Source organism: Syngnathus floridae, chromosome 2, assembly GCF_059516105.1.
Source record: "Syngnathus floridae isolate MCC-2025c chromosome 2, RoL_Sflo_1.0, whole genome shotgun sequence".
Lineage (NCBI taxonomy): Eukaryota > Metazoa > Chordata > Actinopteri > Syngnathiformes > Syngnathidae > Syngnathus > Syngnathus floridae.
In genome coordinates, this window is record NC_142414.1 from 14,193,115 (window position 1) to 14,199,502 (window position 6,388).

Here is a 6,388-nt window from a genome sequence, read left to right on the forward strand (position 1 = left end):
ACAAAGAAACCGAAATTTCGTTCCCCCCTATCCCACGGTGACAAGACATGGCTCACAACAGACAAACAAGTAAACAAGTATAACAAATGCGTGCTGAATAAACAATGAATAACAATAACTAAATAAGAGCAGAAAAAAAAAAAAAAAAAAAAAGGCACAAGTGCGCGTACAGCAGACATTCCCGAAAATAGCGCAACAGTACCGCACGCTACGCAGAAGGGGGTAGTGAGTTCAGGGCCCTAACAGCCTGGAGAAAGAAGCTGTTGGCGAGTCTGGTGGTGCGGGAGCGCAGGCTTAGGTTAGCGCTGGTGAAGTTCTTTTTGCCCATCTGGAAGCACCATTTCGCCTGTTGTGTTAAAACATGAAATGGTTTATAGCCCTGCTTGTACTCTACAAATCTGTCTGCAACAATTTCAATAAAAACAAGTTCAATTCAACTTTGTCCTGATTCATTTCTTTCAGAAGAAATCACACAAGAACAGTCACGTGTCAGTTTTATTTCAGCCGGTGTTACATGTCAAGTTGCTCCCATGTTATCTTACTCCTCGTCTCACGTTCAGCCGTTTCATATTTTGCGACTGCAGATTCGTCACAAGTGACTTGGAACTTCCCTGATTGCAAAACTGATCAAATTCAATAAAAACACTGAATGAAACGTCTCGGTTGTATTTCCGAAATAGCAAACAAACAGGCCTTGAACTCGACGCAAAGAAATAAGAATGGTTTACTAGGCAGAGCTTTACCGCTGTGCTGTCGTGACAAACAGGAATAGCACCAGATAATGTTCAATATAGCCAACAATACTAAATTACCCGGTGTTAGGTTACGGATTTTAGTTATTGATCTGACTCCAAATTGCGATCAACACTTAACACAAATTGCTACGTCCTACATAATCCACAGACTGGCGCACCTAACAATTTTGAGAGTTCGTTCTGTCAAAGAAAAGACCAGAATAGCAATCAGACCAAATTTACCAATTACTTATTCCTGACAAAGCGCACTAATCCAGGCCTCACAATAAAGCTCGTACGTTTTTGTGACCACCAAAAGACACATTCTTCCGGGTTGCCCAGTTTTGAAGAAACACAATATGAATATTAAAGCATGCAAAATAGTGAGATGATTGGTCCATGGCCATCTCCTCCCCGTCCAGGTGTTGCTGAGATCAGGCGGTTGGGTTTTCCCCGCGAAGGAATAAATTACCTCAAATATAAAAAGAGCATGTTAACAAAAAAAAGTCAAAACTGCATAAAAGATATACATTTTCATTACCAGCATTTAATGTAGACATTAAAAATGATAATGAAACATAACGACGAGCATTGCCAAGCCTCCCTTGCCTCCTCTGCCGCATACTTACCCCCTGAGTCACCTTGACCCTTCGTTAACACCGCTAGGTATCAAGGTCAAGCCACTCAGGGCAGAAGAGCTGGGGATCAATCCACCCCAATCAGAGTGAGAACCAGCCGCGGTGAACCCCTGCCTTTCTCCTCTGATCACAATGCCTCCCCAGTGCTCTCCTGGTTGTACCTACAAAAAAAAAAAAAAAAAAAAAAAAAAAAAAAAAAAAAAAAAAAAAAGGCTTCTTTCGTCTTGAGCAATCTTCTTTCTCCCAGGTCAACGCACGACCCAAGGCGATGCTGGAGCCATTCCTCCAACGTTGCTGTTCTTCCTACAACGAGAGGGAAGTCAAACAAAGTACCTAGAGGGAACGCACCTGTATTGCAATACCTGTGGAAGGAACAGCTGAAAAAGAAACCCTACTCTGCAACGCCTAGGTCCCGGTGCATCCTCGGCCTAGTCACCTAAACTGGACTAGGGGATGTGAGTAGTAGGGGTAACAATTTGGAACCTGCGCCAATTGGCCATTTAGGGTTCAACATTAACGTGTGTGGTGCAATGGGCTGTTGCATGGGCGAGGCTACACCTCATAGAAGACTGAGCCTGGATTAAGGTCCTTCCGCTCTGGACCACCACACCCTGCGTGCTTTGTCCCTAGAATCGGAACCCAGGGGGGCCTCATACGTACCCCCTGAGTTGCTGACCCTTCGTTAGCACCGCTAGGTATCCAGGTCAAGCCACTCAGGGCAGAAGAGCTGGGGATCAATCCACCCCAATCAGAGTCAGAACCAGCCGCGGTGAACCGCTGCCTTTCTCCTCTGATCAGGGTCCAAGAGCACTGGAGCCAGCCCTGACTAAGCAGTGCCTCCCCAGTGCTCTCCTCCTGGTTGTACCTACAAAAAAAGGCTTCTTCCGTCTTGAGCAATCTTCTTTCTCCCAGGTCAACGCACGACCCAAGGCGATGCTGGAGCCATTCCTCCAACGTTGCTGTTCTTCCTACAACGAGAGGGAAGTCAAACAAAGTATCTAGAGGGAACGCACCTGTATTGCAATACCTGTGGAAGGAACAGCTGAAAAAGAAACCCTACTCTGCAACGCCTAGGTCCCGGTGCATCCTCGGCCTAGTCACCTAAGCTGGACTAGGGGATGTGAGTAGTAGGGGTAACAATTTGGAACCTGCGCCAATTGGCCATTTAGGGTTCAACATTAACGTGTGTGGTGCAATGGGCTGTTGCATGGGCGAGGCTACACCTCATAGAAGACTGAGCCTGGATTAAGGTCCTTCCGCTCTGGACCACCACACCCTGCGTGCTTTGTCCCTAGAATCGGAACCCAGGGGGGCCTCATACGTACCCCCTGAGTTGCTGACCCTTCGTTAGCACCGCTAGGTATCCAGGTCAAGCCACTCAGGGCAGAAGAGCTGGGGATCGATCCTCCCCGATCAGAGGAGGCCAGCCGCGGTGAACCGCTGCCTTTCTCCTCTAATCAGGGTTCAAGAGCACTGGAGCCAGCCCTGACTAAGCAGTGCCTCCCCAGTGCTCTCCTCCTGGTTGTACCTACGGAAAGAAAAAAAAAAAAAAAAAAAAAAAAAACCACTCAGGGCAGAAGAGCTGGGACTCAATCCACCTCGATCAGAGTGAGAACGAGTCACGGTGAACTGCTGTCTTTCTCCTCCGATCAGGGTCCAAGAGGACTGGAGCCCCTGAGCACTTACACCCTGAGTCACCTTGACCCTTCGTTAACACCGCGAGGTATCCAGGTCAAGCCACTCAAGGAAGAAGAGCTCAGGATCAATCCATCCTGATCAGAGTGAGAACCAGCCTACAAAAGATTTTCTTGAGCGATCTCCTTTGTCCCATTACAACGCACGACCTAAGGAGATGCTTGATTGATCCTTCCATTTCCCTGTGCTTCATACACCGCAAGGCCCCAGGGAAGACCAACCTGTTGTTGTTGTTGTTGCCAGAAGGTCACTATTTCAGAAACTTCCTACACTCACGGTTCCCATTAATTCAGGTTCCTGGTGACTCCCTCTTGTAGATCCTTTGTGTACTACCTCTCATTCTCCAGCAGTTACTCCAGGTAATTTGGATATACTTTCGAGCGGCCCTGAGTGTGGCTTTATTGGATTTCCAATTATTAGTCAAAACCTATTTTAATATTCTCAACACTGAGTGTCTTCAAATATGGCTGTGTCCTTCGTCCCTGTTGAATACAAAAGTTGCTTATCAATTTCATACCATTCATTATCTTACTATTTTACTTTTTTTGTATCCCCTACACTTTTGATTTCATTGATTTTAATGTTCAGCCGTCAAATTGATTTTGTCAATTACTGTTCATAGGTATTGTGCTTCTATTTTAATTCAAATATCTATCTGACATTTCATTTTATTGTACTTTAGTTTCAACATTTGTGGATCCCATTGGTAGGGTGTCCCATTTGCTGTGATCACTTCGGATCGCTGTAATCTCCACAGCATCTTTTAATGCTATTGGCTCTCTCCTGAAAGTCTTTATTTTGGGTGTCCCTTACACTCACGGTACCATGATTATTTTCCAAAATGGCCGCCACGCTGTCCGGTCACCCTCGGGCACCCTCTGGTGGCTATCCCTAGCATTGCGTCCGATTGAATTTAGGTTGGTATGTTTATTTAGATTTTTTTAGGTAGTTTTTTGGGGGGATTTAACTTTGCTTTTTTTTTATTAGGATTAGGGTTAACCTAAAACAGATGACAAAAAACACTAGACATTCAATACATCAGCTTAACTACGGAAATTTGTTAATATAGCCACACTGTATTAACAGTGACAAAAAGACAGAGAGCAGTTCTGTCTAACTGCATAGTATAGGCAACCGTGTGAATACGCAATCCGAAGAGGAGGCTAGGCAGGAAGTTGGAATCGTCTTCGGGTTTAAAATGATTATAAAAAATTTAGCGATTTTGGTTCAAAATGATACAAAACTATTTAAATTAAAAGGAAAATGACTTTATAATAAAAATATTGAATTTGTTTTTCACCTTTTCATGATGCCAGGGGAGGCGTAGGCGCATCCCTTCATGCAATAAAGTTAGCCGTTAACTTGGAGAAAACGTGCCTAAAAGAAGTGGTGTTTCAGTGAGTGTTTCTTTCTTTCCTGGGCAAATCGTAAATCAAGATGGCGAGGTGGCACCAACTTCAATGCGCATGACTGACACCTACTGGTTGAAGTCATCCATCCATTTTCTGAACCGCTTAGTCCCCACGGGGGTCGCGGGCGTGCTGGAGCCTATCCCGGCGGTCATCGGGCAGCAGTTGGGGGACACACTGAATTGGCTGCCAGCCAATCGCAGGGCACACAGAGACAAACAATCATTTGCACTCGCACTCACACCTAGGGACAATTTGGAGTCTTCAATCGGCCTACCAAGCATGTTTTTGGAATGTGGGAGGAAACCGGAGTGGCCGGAGAAAACCCACCCAAAAAAACATGCAAAATCCGCACCGGGAAGGGCGGGGGTGGAATCGAACCTGTACCCTACTAACTGTGAGGCGGACGTGCTACCCAGTGCGCCACCGTGCCGCTATTGGTTATAGTCATATGAACTGAAAAAGAACGAATCACGTTAGGAAGTTCGTTCACTCTCGTTCACTGAAAGGATTCTTTCTTTTGAACGAATCGTTCACTCACGAGCCAACACTATTGCATGACAGCTGATGCTGAGCTCCCATCAGGCAATGGTAACATTTCCCCCCCAGTTAACATGGGCGGGTCAGATCAACGCGTACCCTCGCCGAGTAATTTAGTGTCGTTGGCTATATTGAACATTATCTAGAGCAGGGGTCACCAACACGGTGCCCGCGGGCACCAGGTCGCCCGTGAGGACCGCATGAGTCGCCCGCAGGACTGTTCGAAAATTAGCTCAAATAGCGGCACTTGTCAGTGAGCTGCATCTATTTATTTTACAGTCAAACCTCGGTTTTAGAACGTCCCGGTTCTCGAACAAATTGGAATTCGAACAAAAAAATCGAGATTTTTTTGCTTCGGTTGTCGAACAAAATTTGGAGGTCGAACCTCGCGAGAGGAGCCGGGAGGACCCGAGAAAACTCGACCGCACGGCCCGGATGCCGACTGACTCCGTTGTTATTGTATTTTCGTTACTTTGAGGATTGTATTAACCCCTAATCATGCCTCCAAAGAAAGCAAGTGGGAGCAGCCATCCTAAAACACAAAGACGCTCTTAAAGCAATGCGACAGTGAGCGCCCAGCGCGCTGCTGTTGCGCGATCGGACCAAATTAAGCTCCCTTCGCACTGAGGTCCACATAAATTTTGGAAAGTACATCAGGACTTTAAAAATATTTTCTAAATTTTAGCGACGGATCTGTCACAATAATGCGACCAGCGCGGTGCAGTTGCGCGGTTGGCGACTCGCGACTGTTGCGCGTTCGGCGGTGCGCTGCAGTTGCGCGATCGGACAAAATTAAGCTCCCTGCGCACTTAGGTCCACTTAAATTTTGGAAAGTACATAAGGACTTTAAAGATATTTTCTAAATTTTAGCGACGGCTCTGTCACAATAATGCGACCAGCGCGGTGCAGTTGCGCGGTGGGCGACGCGCTACGGTTGCGCGTTCGGCGGTGCGCTGAAGTTGCGCGATCGGACAAATATGCGCAAATGAAATAATGCTTAAAAAAGGCGGGGGTGGGTTTGTTTTGAAACGGATAACATTTTTTCCATTATTTGTAATGGGAAAAGTAGATTCGGAATTCGACCGATTCGCTTCTCGAACCGCCTTCTGGAACGGATTGTGGTCAAAAACCAAGGTTTGACTGTATTTTTGCTATTCTTGTTAAAATCACACTTACGAACTGGAAATGACAATAATAACACAGTGAAAGCCAAATTGAGCAAATTGGCTATTTCAGAAGTGTGTGTCAAACAGGTAGCCCTTTGCCTTAATCAGTACCCAGGAAGTAGCTCTTGGTTTGAGAAAGGTTGGTGACCCCTGATCTAGAGCGACTGTTGGTATCACTACAGCACAGCGGTTAAACCTCTGCCTAG

The 6,388-nt window shown here is 46.1% G+C and overlaps 1 long non-coding RNA gene across 2 annotated transcripts; it reads right to left on the bottom strand.

Annotated features, from left to right (window-relative positions):
• Positions 1 to 1,548: 1,548 nt before the first annotated feature.
• Positions 1,549 to 4,901, bottom strand: LOC148401993 (uncharacterized). Of its 2 annotated transcripts, XR_015857040.1 has the most exons (4): positions 4,754 to 4,901; positions 4,549 to 4,662; positions 4,368 to 4,444; positions 1,549 to 3,549 (listed from the first exon to the last, which is right to left on the bottom strand). It is a non-coding gene; the product is annotated as an uncharacterized LOC148401993 (long non-coding RNA). The 2 variants fall into 2 exon arrangements; XR_015857039.1 differs by having other exon boundaries at positions 4,549 to 4,879.
• Between the last annotated feature and the right edge of the window lie 1,487 nt (positions 4,902 to 6,388).